The sequence below is a fragment of the Gekko japonicus genome, unplaced genomic scaffold, assembly GCF_001447785.1.
Source record: "Gekko japonicus isolate JY-2015 unplaced genomic scaffold, Gekko_japonicus_V1.1 scaffold1085, whole genome shotgun sequence".
Taxonomy (NCBI): domain Eukaryota; kingdom Metazoa; phylum Chordata; class Lepidosauria; order Squamata; family Gekkonidae; genus Gekko; species Gekko japonicus.
In genome coordinates this window covers 91,031-105,188 of record NW_015159746.1, presented here as the reverse complement: position 1 = coordinate 105,188, position 14,158 = coordinate 91,031, and the positions used below count along the sequence as shown (strand labels likewise).

At 43.2% G+C, this 14,158-nt stretch overlaps 1 protein-coding gene across 1 annotated transcript in view; it reads left to right on the top strand.

Annotated features, from left to right (window-relative positions):
* The window catches only part of COBL (cordon-bleu WH2 repeat protein), a 182,736-nt gene that overhangs the window by 85,714 nt on the left and 82,864 nt on the right, over nucleotides 1–14,158 (top strand). The window lies entirely within an intron of this gene.

Genomic DNA, 14,158 nt, shown 5'->3' with positions numbered 1-14,158 from the left:
AGAGGTAAAGATAGAGGTGCATGTGTCTCTTCGTCTGCCGGTCCAAAGGCTTAGCCGAGAGGGATGGAAATATTAGAGGTGATAGAGAAAGAGAGGTTAAAACTACCTCTCCCCACCCCACTGAATGGCTGCTTTTGATGGGGGAAGAAAAAAAAGGGGGGGGAACTATGTGGATTAACATAATGTATAGCACCTAACTGTACACTCTGTGTTCCCTGAGTGCCTTCCTGGGTCAAGAGATGCATTTGGGGTCTTTTCCATTTAGAGGAAATGGTACGGGGGAAGCTTTAAGCCCCCTTTCCCTTCCCACCATGATCCCCATCCAAACTGAGACATCCTGCAACATCCTGACATCCTTGTGTACCTGGGAAGCACAGATCTGCTTCTGGATCCTCCCTGGGGAAAGGATAATGGGTAGCTGAGCCTGAGCCGCCAAAGAATCTCCAGATGCTTTAGCAAAGTTCTGCCTAGAATCAGTTGTAGTAGTTAGTGATAGCGTTTATGTCAAATATTTCAGCCAGGTGCCCACGGACAAAACTGGAGACCTGAACACAATCTCTTTTTTTGTGGGGGCATCCGGAATTGTGATGGACACAACATACAGGGGTGAGGACAGCAAATATATTCTGATTTAACTGCAAAGGGGAACACTAGCAGGAGGCAAATCAAGAAAGGAGATGAGATCTTCTGAGCCTAGTACTCAATTTTCTTTGCACACACCCCCCCCACAACTTTTCTAGGCTCCCCAATATAGGTGCTCATAACTGTGTCTACTGATATATGGTCAAGGATTTGAGAAGTATATTTGGAAAGGAGAAATAAAAACAAAGCAAAACCTCTTCCAGCACTTTAGCTTAGAGTAGCCAGAGGGAATACAAATACCAGGAAATAATATTGCTGCTCTATCTCAGAAATAATGTTACAGAGTTCAGAAATGAACCGAAAGGCTCAACAAGGGGCTGGAACACCTTCCTTGTTATGGTTGGCTAAACGTTTGTGTTTCCTTAGTTTGCAAAAAGACAACTAAAAGGAAACCTGGCAGAGATTAGCATAATTATGAATGGTCTGGAGAGAGAGTGATGGTTTCTGCTCTCTTGCATAACATTAGGACCTGGTGCCCTCCAGTGAAATTGACTAGCTGTAGATTTGTGATGAACCATAGGAAATATTTCATTGAATGACCATAAGACGCACCTAGTTTTTAGAGGAGGAAAACAGGGGAAAAAATATTCTGAACCCTGGGGCTCAGTATTCAGTCCATAAGACGCACACACTTTTCCCCTCACTTTTTTTGGAAGAAAAAGTGAGTCTTATGGTCCAAAAAATACAGTAACTGCCTGTGTGTGTGAGAGAGAGAGAGCCAGTCACAGAACAGCTTGCCCTGAGAGCTGTGAGCAATACAAAGCAGAAAGGGGAACATTGCTGTGTATCAGGATAATATTACTGGAAAGCTAATCACCGAATGTAAATAGTACTACTATGAACCTTTAAAGAGACTTTTAACACATTGCATTCATTTGTATTTTGCATTTTCTTTATCATACATTCTTTGAAATAATCTTCCTAAAAGCTACAGATCACATTGGGAATTTTTTACAAAGCCTTAAAGGCACAATTCACACATGATAAAACCCAGAACTCAAATACAAAAACGTGTATGTATTGATGCCAACAGTTCAAAACTTTCAAAAGATGTAACACTTGCTTCCAAAGAATCCCGTGTTGTTGTTGGTGGTGGTGTTATTGTTGGACATGCCTCCGGTACAGCACGTTTTGAATGTCTTCATCGACAACTGAATTGAAAAAATCTTCAAGGCCTAAATTAATGCCCATACTCACTGTATTTATCTAAAGTCTCTTCTGTTATTGTTCTGGCTTCTTCGTTTGGTATATTGGTATATAACGCTACTGCATCTAAAGAAACCAGAATAGATTTGGCAGGAACAGACAAATTTTCTATGAAACTAATAAAGTGCTTTGTATCTTTAATATAAGATTTCGCTGTTGAGACATATGGCTTTAGAAAGGAGTCAATGTATTGAGCAGGGGGTTCAAGCACCGAACTGAATGCCGGAGAACAAACTGTTATAGAACATAGAAGAGAGAGGGCCTTAACTGTCTAAACTACCTGCTGAAGGAGGACCAACGAACAAGAAAGCTCTGCAGGAGCAGGAGGTCTCCAGAAGAGCCAATCAGGAGACGGCAAGGACATAATTTGAATTTTTGGGCAGTCCCTAATCTATCTCTGCTAACTACCAGTCCTTCAGCTGTCCCCCTGTAGGGTGATCTTCAGATCTTCATAAGGCTGCACTATAGACCTTATATATTTCAACAGAAAACCGTACGGGGGTCGCCATAAGGCAGCTGTGACTTAATGGCACTTCCCACCACTACCTGCAAGACACTTAGGTGATAAAAATACTGCCATACGAAGGGTTTGCCTACAAGTAAAATAAGGTTTGGCCAAAAGTGTGCCTAGTACAAGCCAGACAGAAGCACGGATTCTTCCCCAGTCAACAGTGTTAATCACAGGAGTTGATTTGCATGAAAAAAAAATTTAATGCAGAAATCAATCCTTAGGGAATAAGGAAGAAGAGCCTCCATTATATGGAAAGGAAGCAACAGGAGTACTGTTTATTTGGAAACGCCAGCAGACATACCTTATCTATGTGAAGGTTTTCCAGTCTGCTGTGGAAATAGAATAAAAATATTCACATGTTCACTTCTGTAGTTTATGGGAATGGATTTTTGAATGTAGCTTTTCTCGGGAAAGGACGTCATTAAAGGATTTCCTTCCATAAAAAGATAAGATGTTTGTTTAGCAAACTTTATTTATATGCAACTGTTCCTAACAGGAAAATCTTGCAACCATGGAATGTTAGGTAGGGAGACTAGTACATTTTTAATGGGGAAAGGGAATACATTTTATGGTGTCACTTTATTAAGGGAAAAGGAGAAAATTCTTAGTTGAAGTCGTTTTTTGAATAAAAATGTACTGAATAGAATTTTTTTTAATGTTCTAGCTTTTTAAATCAGTTTTAAAAAGAACTTTATATGTTAGGCTTCAGCCAGTTAGCTGTGATTAAGTTCAACCGAAACCTGAATTGATAGTAACTAAGGAGTTTCATTGGTTTCCATAGAACTCAATTATGACAAGCATTAGCTGAATTGGAGCCAGTTAACAAGACCACCAGCCACAGAGAGAAGAAAATCCCAAACATTATTTTGTGATTAAATTATACTTGGTGGTATTTAGATGTTTACCCTCCTTTTTCATGCTTAATTATCTTTTGTACTACTTTTTTCATGATACAGGAGCTATAGCTATAGTGAGCATCGTAAGAATAATGTTCATGTAATAGATAAATCTCTCAAATATTTATGTTGTTTTGTCACCACTTTGTACTGTGGTGTTTCTCTGAAAATACAAGTGATTGATGATATCCATGAGTGATAGTTCCTTCTACCACATTGTAGCTAGCCAGGACCATGTATTTACAAGGGAGTTGAACCCTATAGGACAAGGGTAGTCAACATAGGGAAGATCTTACTTCTGGAGGTGGGTAGGTGTGGCCAACCAGGACTTCCTGAGGAGGTGGGACCCTTTTCTGGATTTACTAGTTGCCTTCCTGTTTGGGGAGAGGAGGAAGGGCTTTTCTGCACAGGTCCTCAGAAGAGATGGGAAATGGATATAATACCAAAATGAATTTTTAAAAAAGCATTAGTAGAAGATTGTGAAAGGTGAAGTCCTACCTCAGCTAGAAAATCTCAGCTGGAGGCCTTCTCCCTTCCTCATCCTCACTCTTTCTGGCATAATTTAGAACATCTTTTCCTCCTTCACATTATCATGGAGTATTGAGTGGTTGCATTTGCTCGTGGGCAGCATACAGCTTTCCTGGTATGGACAACAGGCTAATTGGTCTATAATTGGCTGGGGAGTGCTGTGTAGGTGGAACTACAATAGCTTCTTGTCATTTGTCATGGACTTAACCAGTTGAATCAATCACAGTGAATAAGCATTGTAAAATTGGTGCCCACCAGTCACAGTGGTTCTTAAAAAGTTAAGGGGGGCATCCAGTCTGGGCCAGGGGTCTTGCCAGGCTTTATTCCGTGTAATAATGAGAAAACGTCCTCCATTTCAACCGGTGACAATTTAGAGATGTTTTTTTCTTCTTCCTCATTTAAAAGGGTGGTGTAATAGTTTCCCCCAAAAATCATTGGACTAGATGGAATTTTCTGTTCTGGGAAAGATTTACTCCTTGTGTTTACCACTCGCCAGAATGTTTTACTTATCAGGAAGACATGAGGCACAAAGCAGTTTCTACCAAGTTAGAATGAAATAAAGTTGTTTTTTTTTAACAGACATATTGGCAAAATTATATTTTCTAAGCAAAATATTGCAGTAGAAATTTCTGAGTGTTTGATCTCCAAAACTTGGTTAAATACAGTACTATAGCTTTCTTTACATTGTGGCAAACAGCGCTGAACTAAGAGGAGCCTAGTTTGAGGTTTTTCTTTGGTTTCTTAGTTGTACAAAAGGTACCTAAAAGAGATATAAATAGTTCATAAGACTGAATTATCTGCTCTAGAGGGTCCTTTATAATTGTTTCTCTTAAATCTCCTGCAATTGGGAACTTCAAAACTAGGTTGATCTGCTGCACCATTTTTAGGGACTACTTCCTGGTTCTATAGGGAGTAATATTAGAACTCATATTGTTGTTTCTCACTTGGTGGTTCCCAGAGGATGGATTTGGATTCCGTAACCTTAATTCTAGGAGCAAAAGGGCATGATCGCTATCATAGAGGTAGCCAAGAGAAAATGTAGACTCAGATCTGTAATATTAGCGGAAACCAAAATATAATCAATAATGCTACACCTCTTTCTGAGACTTAGGTGAAATTTTGTTTGCTTTTGAAATTTTAGTTCCCACTAATGATTGTGAGAGGAGCTGCGGTGGCTCAAGTGGTTAAGATGCTGAACTGCAGGCTGTGGAAGGTCAGTAGTTCAGCAGTTCGAGACCCGAGTGTGCCGCATGACGGAGTGAGCTCCCGTCTCTAGTTCCAGCTCCTGCCAACCTAGCAGTTCGAAAGCAAGACATTGCAAGTAGATAAATAGGTACCACTTCGGTGGGAAGGTAACAGCGTTCCGTGCCCCTTGGTGTTTAGTCATGCCGGCCACATGACCATGGAAACGTCTTCGGACAGCGCTGGCTCTTTGGCTTTGAAACGGAGATGAGCACCGCAACCCTAGAGTCAGATTCGACTGGCTTTCGAGCAAGGGAACCTTTACCTAATGATTGTGAGTCATAACTGGACAGCAAAGTTTATCAAGCATTGGCCACCAAAATTAATTTGTTCATCTTTGGCTTTCCATTGACCAAGTATTACCGTAGTTATTGATTAATCTCATCTCCAAAAAGGACATTTTGTTAAACATTCTATGGAGTTATACCTACACCTACAACTAAAGCTCCAGAGTTGGTGCCACAATTTATCAATTCCAGGCCCTGAACAGATCAGTTTTAAAATAGGTTTATCAAAATTACATCGTGCATATGTGCTCTCCTTTCTAGCTGATAACTGGCGATATACATCATATCCTAAGGATAATTTATTTTATTTTTTTATAAGTACCCAAGGGTACATTTTTATTGATTTTTCCCATTATAAACTACAAACATACATAGCAAAAGACAAACACCTACCTACAACTAGCAAACACAAAACATACAGCGAGAGGCTTATATTTCATATTCTATCTTCGATTATTTGTTAATTTTCTATCCCCTTATCTTACTGGCTTTCCCTTTCTGTGTTCTCAAATTTCCACAAATCAAGTTATTATGCTTATGTTATACCAGTCATAAAATCTCTTCCAAGTGAGACATTGCAAGTCCATTCAGTTCCAGCTCTCATCTCTAATGTCAGTTTATCATTCTCAGCCGTTTCAGTTTATTCACAAATTCTTGTTTCATTGGAGTCTCCTTTGTTTTCCAGTATTTAGCATATAAAAATCTTCGACGTGGTCTCTGTGCTTCACACCCATGGGATCTAGTGCGCATGCGCTGGATCGATGGCATCGTACCAAGCTCTTTAATGGATTTTTGCACCCAGACCTCGAGCATGCGCAGGAACCCCACCGCGCATGCCCAGAGGGGAGGGCGCGAACATCCCGCCAGTTCCTTTCTTACCGCCGTGTTGGAAATACCTTTTCTTCATCGGTCTGATCAGTTCAACTATTTTTGTCTATTGGATTTTTTCCCTCACTTTTCTCCTTTGTTCTTAGTACTTCGTTACCTACAAAAACTTTTTAAAAAAACTTTTATTTTCCTTTGCTGAGGGGGGAAGTTGCCGGTTTACCTCAGTTTGGCCTTCAGGCCCTACCCCCCCCCCACACCCCTTCTTTATTCTCTGCTCTTCTTGTTCTATGGAGAAGAAGTGGGGCTTTTTTAACCGGTGTAAAGGCTGCGGCAGTAAACTCGCACTGCCTGACCGCCATACTCTCTGTATTTTTTGTTTGGGAGAGTCTCACAAACCTGAGTCTTGCCGGCACTGTGCTAGGTTTTCGAACCAAACCCGAAAAAACCGAGCTGCGTGCCTCAAAGTGGCGCTACTTGAATCAGAGCTACATCCTTCCTCAGCGATGGACTCTGAGAGACCTTCAATCTCGATGGCTCCAACATCGAGGCCTGCCTCCGACATCACCCAACCGACGTTGAAGCCTCCGGCATCAAAGGCGCAATCCTCCACTTCCAAGCCAGTGAAGAAGAGGCCCAAGGCAAGTAAGGATAAGTCCGCAAAAAAGGGCTCCTCTAAGCCCCTAAAGGCGGCAAAGAAGGTGAAGGTAGTGGCGTTTGCACTGGGTGATGCCCCTAAAGTGCCCCCCGCTCCAACAGCTGTATCGACATTGGAGGCACACGGTCCTCCACCGATACCAACCATTCAACTCTTGGACTACCCTATACAACAACTAGAGTGTCCTTACTCCGACATTGAGAATGTGGAGCTCCTAAGTCATCTCATGGGTGCAGAGCCTTCCCTCTCTCCTTCTCCGTCGTCAACATCGACGGTATCAGAAGCTCCCGACATCGATACAGGTCGGGATCGACACATTTCTACAAGCACGCAGCGTCAACCTCCACGCCTGCATGTCAAACCTGTCGATATCGATGAGCGAGTTTATAGGGACCGTACACAAAGGCAGCACATTCCTTTGTCTCCAAGACGTACTCGATCCAGAAGTCGATCCCCCCCGAGTCTTTATCCCCCCCCCACCTATGTCTTGGGATCAACGCCAACTGAGATACCTCTACGGGGGTTATCCACCATCCATGCCCTGGCTGACCTTGAAGACCTGCCATTTGCTTGGGAGGGAAACTCGTGTACTGGTGGGCTACACTCAGATTTCTCCAGTGGGACAGATAGCAACTTTATAATGTGCTGATTAGGAAGTTCTTCCTAATGTTTAGCCAAAAACTATTCTGATTTAATTTCAACCTGTTGGTTCTGGTCCGACCTTCTGGAGCAATAGAAAACTCCGTACCATCCTCTATATGACAGCTGTATGACAGATGGGAACTTCAGCTTCAGCAGGGGAGGTTGAGATGTTATTGGACACCCACTATCTTAGCCAAAGGCCTGACAGAAAATGCCCTGGCCCTGGTCGAGGCTAAGCAGATGTTTCTTGGGCTGGGGATCACCAGCAGGTCTTGATCCACAGAGTGCAAAGCTCTCCAAGGCACACTTGAGCCGCTTGAGTGGCTTTGGGTAATACTGGATCTCATCTTAATCTTCCTCACAAGGCTGCTATAAGGGTAGAATGGGATATGTACTTTTCTGGGTTTCATGTACAAAAGGTATGGTATGAATAAAACCCAGTATTCCTTTGTTCAGGGTTCCATTATAAACTCAGCTGAAATTTCATGCAGAAATAATGCTAGGTAGATTGCTGTCATTGTCTCCATAAAAATAGACTCCGGGGGCTCAAAAAAGAAATAGACTCAAAAGAAAATTCTACGCTCATCGTAAAGGTTCTTAAATGTCTCCTTTTAAGATATGATGAGGCACATCGGCATGTTGTTGTTGTATCTGTTTGTGTTCCAGCTGACTCCCGACTGGTTGTTTGGTGAAAATACTTAATACTTAAGTAATACTTAAGATGTGTTTTTGCCGGATACGGCTGGAATATGATGGAGACAGGAGAGAGAGGTGGGACTGGTCACCTATATTCTATGTGGGGGAGGGGCTGTGGCTCAGTGGAAGAGCATCTGCTTTGCATGCAGAAGGTTCCAGGCATCTCCTGTTAAAAAAGGACTAGTCGGTGGGTGATGTGAAAGGGTTCTCTCTGCCTAGGACCCTGAAGAGCTGATTCTGTGTAACACTGCTTCATGTGTTCATGTGTACTGCAGTCCCTTCTTCCTCCCTGTGTTCACCAAATGCTTTCTGTTGTCAGTGAGCGGTGTGTTAACTCCGCCTGTTGCAGTGGCCTGCACCATCCCTTCATATAAGGTCATATTCTAGCTGTGTCAGTTTAACCCTGTTGCAGACGCGCAGGTCTTTCAGCTCAGGATGTGTCCGGCTGACCATGACCATATGAAATCATTTCTTTTTTTAAAATATACTTTTATTAACTTTTTAAATACATTAAACATACAACTATAAAAATTGTGTTAAACTAGGTCGTCAAAAAATATAAAATACAGTTTACAATTCTATTTCCCAAAAGTTAAATGGGACTTATAACATTAAACAAGATACAATCAACAATAACAGCGTTAAGGGGCAATTAAATTAACCAACTAATTTTTAGGAGATTAAGATATTGTCTTGACTGAACATTCCCTTCAAGGATTTCTTCCAATTTTGTTAACACAGGATACCATCTTTCCAAATAATGAGAAGGGCCCAGCGAAGGGTCATGAAATCATTTCTGACAATATATGCTCATGAACTGTAACAGTGTATTACAGACCAAGTGTAGACAAAAACAGTTCTGGAGTTGAAACACCCTGTCTCCATTCTTAAAACCAAGTTGCTGTTTGGATTAAATAGGCACTATTGAATGGTGGAAGAACATTTAGCTATGAGAGTTTTGTTGCCTTTAGTCAATAATTAAAGCCTGATTTGAACACACCACAATGTCATTTTTTGCAGATACTCTTCATTGATCCCATGAGAACTATACTGTATACTACAAGACACTAAAGGAATCGTGTTGTGTTTTGTTTTGCTGATCATTCTGAATTTTTTTGCTTTATATATTTTCTTCCCCCTGTGTGACTTCTGCTGTGGGTCAAGGTCATGAGCAAGTTTGTTGTCAGAAGCCCGTTCCAATGGAAACATTGGTTCAGCAAAGAGGATGGGATTAAATTAGTTTATCTTCTTTATATCTAATTCAGAAAACACTGTCACTTGAGAGAGGAAGGGAGGCTTCCTTCAACGTCAAGGCCGTGTGGGTCGTACTTTGTGAACCTTATGACACATTTCCTTTGTTCCCTCAACACGGCTGTGAACTTTGTCTCTTGTGTATCTGACAGTTTCTTCTGCGTAAGGGCTGGTATTTTTCTTTCTCCTTTTTCTAAGGCAGGATGCAGTGAATCAGTTTCTTTTAGTCCAGTCAAGCAGATTTCCCTCAATGCAGTTTTCCAGTCTAGTTTCCAGTTTTACAATCCCCCTAGGACAGGAAAAGAAAACAGTTTCCCATTGTAGAGGGCTTGGTTATTATAACACTGTCGAAATAATAATAATAATTTTGTCTTGCAGTCCGGCTCCTTCTGCAATATCTGATTTGTGAGCTCTGCTTCCCAGTTGCATTCTGTTCTTGATGGAGGATTAGTGAGGCAAACACGTCTGGCTTTTCAAAACTGAAACCTAAGGAGAGGTTTGCCCAGGAAGCTAATTGCTGAATAAAGAATGTGACTGACATTCAGGGGACTGATTTTAAACATTTTTAAAAATTCAGATGGCTTTTGTCAGGGTGCTGAGAAACCTTTGTCAGTGGTCTGTAGCCCGTTTGTAGAACTGCAGTCTCTTTATCGAAATCCATGACACTCATGCAGGTTGCTTAAATTTGTATTGTAGGCATACCCTAAGTTGGTACCTGAATAATTCTTGTGCTTTCCTACTCTAGAAAGAAATGTTGAGATGCTTTATTCGTACACGAATAGTGCTCTTACTGTGAATGCGGTCCAGCCAAGGTTAAGCACTTTCTAATTCCTTTGTATGTCATTGGGAGAGCTGGGCAGGTGCTTAATTCCTCTTTGTGAATTCAGTGGTCCTTAAAATGACTTGACTTTGATTAGACCATTCTGACTGTTAATTACTAGTGGCATGTGTTTAGTGCTGACAATGTGTTGGTGGGCTGTACAAAACATTAAGTTAGCATGGCACTTCTGGTCTGTAATTTCAGAATTTTTACAGGCAAAGGTCGCTAACTAAAAGGTTGCTAACTATGTTGCGTTGCTTAAGAACATAAGAACATAAGAGAAGCCAGTGTTGGATCAGGCCAGTGGCCCATCCAGTCCAACACTCCATGTCACTCAGTGGCCAAAAATACCAGGTGCCATCAGGAGGTCCAGCAGTGGGGCCAGGACACTAGAAGCCTTCCCACTGTTTCGCCCCCGCCCAGGCACCAAGAATACAGAGCATCGCTTGCCCCAGCCTGAGAGTTCCTATCTATTCCTTGTGGCTAATAGCCACTGATGGATCTCTGCTCCATATGCTTATCTAATTCCCTCTTGAAGCTTCACTTATCTTATTGTGTTAATAAATACTAACTTGTAGTGTCAATGAATAGATCAAGATGGGTAGCTGTAGCAAAAAGCAAGAGTCCAGGAGCACCTTAAAGACTAACAAAACCTATGGCAGGGTAGGAGCTTCCGTGAGTCGCTGCTCACTTTTTCAAGTCTTTTCTAATGCCAGTGAATATACAGGACGGCCATGATCTGGGACACACAGACAAAAAAAAAACCTTATTGCAATTTCAGCCATTACTAAATCTAAATAACCGAATTCCAGTGAACTTTAACCTCAAATAATACAACTTTTTTCCAAATTAGTTTTGGTTGCACAATAAATATACAAGCTTAGATTAACAGTTATACTAGTTAGAAGGTCCACTTGTATCCTTGATCATATGATAATCTCCCCTGTAGATGGTCCTAAATCTGTAGTTCACATTGTTCTGCATTGTATGTGTAGCCGGATCACATAGGTACTCTCATGCACCCCCACTCCATTTGGACCACTGACATTAGCATGGGAAATTCTCAGTCTGGTCTATCCACACAATAGAAAATACCTCACAAGGAATGGGCACGCAAAGCCCGCTTTGTGGTAGTAATCATAGCGCAAAGGTAAGTTATGGATTGGGCCATTCCTCTTCCACGTTTTTACTTGTGGGTCTCGGAGTCTGACTGTGAATCTGCTAGCAGGGACTGTACTTTTTAGTCCACTCTATACAGTGTTTGGTTGTAGACAGTATATAAATAATATGCTCAGGACCACTGCAAGTATACGTAGTGTACTCATAATTGCAAGCAATACTCATGGCACTTCCTCATCAGTTTCAATGATCTGCTTGTACTAAAGAACTAAGTGTATCAGGGCCAGTTTTGTCAGGGATCCTGGAGGGGGTTTTTTGGCCACCTTCTGGGCATGGAGCAGGGGTCACTCTGTGGGGGGAGGTATCTGTGAATTTCCTGCATTGTGCAGGGGGTTGGACTAGATGACCTTGGAGGTCCTTTCCAACTCTATAATTCTGTGATTCTGTTGATCTTCGTCGTGGTCTCTGTGCAGTCCCACACATGGGTTGGGCGCCTGCGCACGACCTCGACCAGAGAAACTTCTAGAGCTTTGCCTCAAAAAACTTTTGGCGGGCTTTCTTCCCGCCCTGGGGAGCAGGCACGCACTGTGCATGTCTGGAGTGGGGGAGAGAGCCGCCTCCCACTCAGTTTTTCTTCCACCGCCTGCGTGTTCACACCTCGTTTCTGTTGCTCCGTACTTGCCTCAGCTAAGTATATTTCTTTGCCTTCCATCTTCATTTCTGTTTCGTTCTCTCTCATTATTTAAGAAAAGAAAAGAAAAGAAAAAACAGAATAATACTTTTCCTCTTTCCCCCTCTCCCCCCCCCTTTATTTTGTAGTGGGTGGGGTGGAGAACGTATGGGCAAAACAAAGTTTTTTGAACTGTGCCGTTATTGCCCAGCTAAAATTCCCTCAAACGACGGTCACGATTTGTGCCTTCTTTGTCTCAAGGAATCCCATAGAGTCGATAACTGCGTCCATTGCGCTAGTTTTACTAAACAAGCTCGACGTAATAGGGAGACTCGCCTTAGGGTTGTGCTCTTAGAGGCAGCTTTGCGCCTTGCCATGGCTTCAACTGTCTCTCAAAAATCAGACGGCTCTTCGAAGGCACCAAAGTTGAAATCTAAACAGCCTGAGGGTAAGGTTTCCTCGATATCGAAAGTCAAGCCCTCGACATCGACTTCGGCTGTCGACCCAGTTGTCATTACTGGCTTAACGACATCGACCCCTGCTGTGGCTGTTGTACCTAACAAGTCCACTTTGCGGCCTCCGACACTGCCGCCTACGCTCTCTTCAGCCTCTGGGCTTATTCCGCTGGGTCAATCTACGAGATCGCCTCCCGACTTGTCGTGTCACTGGGACTCTCAATCTCAGTCGCCACACTCCCGTACCCCGATCCACCATTTGGAGGGCAGGGAGCATTTTGTTGGCTGCCGAGCTCGATCTCGATCTTGATATGATCGAAAGCGTCTCATTTGCCGCCAGTCGCCTTCTCCCTTGGGATCGCCTTCTGATGACCAATATTGGTCTCCTGATGAACGAGATCGGCCTGATTACTATCCGTATTATTAGCCGAGGTCTCCTATTCCTCGCCGACACCACTATGATTGACTTAGTCACTTCAAACGTCATAATCATCCATGCATTTCGGATCACACCAGACGTTCTCAGTCTGTGACTTCGACCCGCTCTTTGGGTCCTGACCAGCCTCCTGAACTCTCGAGATCTAGGGATGCCCCGAAGTGTTCTCCCTCAGAACCTGGGCTTCATCCCCGTATTGATGACTCGATACTGGTTGATCTCACTCAACCGCGGAGATCCTCCTCTCCCATGTCAATTTCCGACAACTCGGATTCAGGAGACCTCAAACTCGATGTTCTGCACATCAACGATGAGCTTCGGGCCTTGGGATCTATTTCACCAACTGAAGGTCCGAAAGCGTACTTGGAACTTGGAACCAGGATGGCCTCTGCGCTTCAGGTCCAGGGTTCCATTGAATCCCCGGCTGTGACCGATGTCATTCACAAGCTTGTTCAGGTTGACCTACCGTCTTCTACGGTCCTGCCTCTTCTGCCGGTCCACCTTTCTGCCCTCAAGGAGACATGGGTTCATCCCACTTCAATTCCCCCGGTCACCAGACGATACGAAGCTCTCTATAAGGTTCAAGAGAACTCAGGGAAGTTTCTCTTCAGGCAGCCTCCGCCGAATTCCATGGTGGTACAATCTTCCTCAAAATCGAAGCAATCTGCCCGCCACTCTGCACCTCCCGATCGCGAGGGCCGCAAAATCTATGTTATCGCGAAGAAGCTGTATTCCTTCGCCTCTATGAATCTTCGCATTGACACCTACCTGTCATATCTGTCGGCCTATGCATTTAGTGTGGCTAATGCAGTCCATCCCGTCTTACAGTTTGTTCCGGAGGAACACCGTCCAACGTTGTCAGGAGCTTTATCAAAAATTTGCACGATCTCGAAACAGCAAATTAATTCAGTCCATCATGCTGTCACTTGTTCCTCAAAAGTTCTTGTCTTCTCCGTCGCTCTCCGTCGCCATGCTTGGCTAAGAGGTACCTCTTTACAGTCCGACGTGAAATTTCGGATTGAGGATTTCCCCTTCGATGGTGAAGGTCTCTTCCACTCTACCACTGACGAAGCCTTAAAGGCTGTCGATGATAGTCAGAAGCAGGCTCGGAATCTAGGTGTCTCGGCATCAACACCTCAACGCCAGTACCGTTCCTGGAAACCATATTATGCCAGACACCAGCCATCTCCTGCGCCCACCTCTCATTGGAGAAAGCGGCCCTATGACTCCCGTTACTCGAATAGGGCACGCCAAGAGGCCCCTAAAAAATCCTA